The following is a 1,312-nucleotide window of genomic DNA, read 5'->3' on the forward strand; positions in this document are numbered from 1 at the left end:
TAATGTAACAATCTGTGCATTGATCTGTGGGAAGTGATCAGTATATTACATTATATCTAAAGAAGATGTAGTAACAACGATACTGTTATTATATGTACATTGATCAGTGGGAAGGTATTAGTATATTACATTATATCTAATGTAGATATAGTAATAATGGTATTGTCATTAAATGTACATTGGTCTGTGGGATTAAATCAGTATATTAAATTTCATCTGATGTAGATATAGTAATAATGATATTCTTATTAAATGTATATTACATATCTAACGTAGATATAGTAAGAACGATACTGCCATTATATGTACATTGATCGGTGGGAAGGGATCATTATATTACATTATACCTAATGTAGATATAGTAATATTGATATTGTTATTAAGTGTACATTGGACTGTGGGATTAAATCAGTATATTAAATTTCATCTGATGTAGATATAGTAATAATGATATTGTTATTAAATGTATATTACATATCTAATGTAGATGTAGTAACAACGATACTGTTATCATATGTACATTGATCTGTAGGAAGGTATTAGTATATTACATTATATCTAATGTAGATATAGTAATAATGGTATTGTCATTAAATGTACATTGGTCTGTGGGATTAAATCAGTATATTAAATTTTATCTGATGTAGATATAGTAATAATGATATTGTTATTAAATGTATATTAAATATCTAATGTAGATATAGTAATAACGGTACTGTTATTATATGTACATTGATCTGTGGGACGGTATCAGTATATTACATTATATCTATTGTAGATATAGTAATAACGAAACTGTTATTATATGTACATTGATCTGTGGGAAGGTATCAGTATATTACATTATACATGTTGTAGATATAGTAATAATCATATTGTTACCAAAATTACATTGATCTGTGGGAAGGTATCAGTATATTACATTATATCCAATGTAGATATAGTATAAATGATACTGGTATTCAATGTACATTGATCTGTCTGAAGGAATCAGCATATTGCAGTAGATCTAATGTAGATACAGTAATAACGATACTGTTATTAAGTGTTTATTACGTATCTAGTGTGGATATAATAATGACGATAATGATACAATCTGTGCATTGATCTGTGGGAAATGATCAGTATATTACATTATATCTAATGAACATATAGTAATAGTGATATTGTTATTAAATATACATTGGTCTGTGGGAATAAATCAGTATATTACGTTACATCTGATGTAGATATAGTAATAATGATATTCTTATTAAATGTATATTACATATCTAACGTAGATATAGCAAGAACGATACTGCCATTATATGTA

This window comes from Osmia bicornis, unplaced genomic scaffold (assembly GCF_907164935.1).
Source record: "Osmia bicornis bicornis unplaced genomic scaffold, iOsmBic2.1, whole genome shotgun sequence".
Taxonomy (NCBI): Eukaryota; Metazoa; Arthropoda; class Insecta; order Hymenoptera; family Megachilidae; genus Osmia; species Osmia bicornis.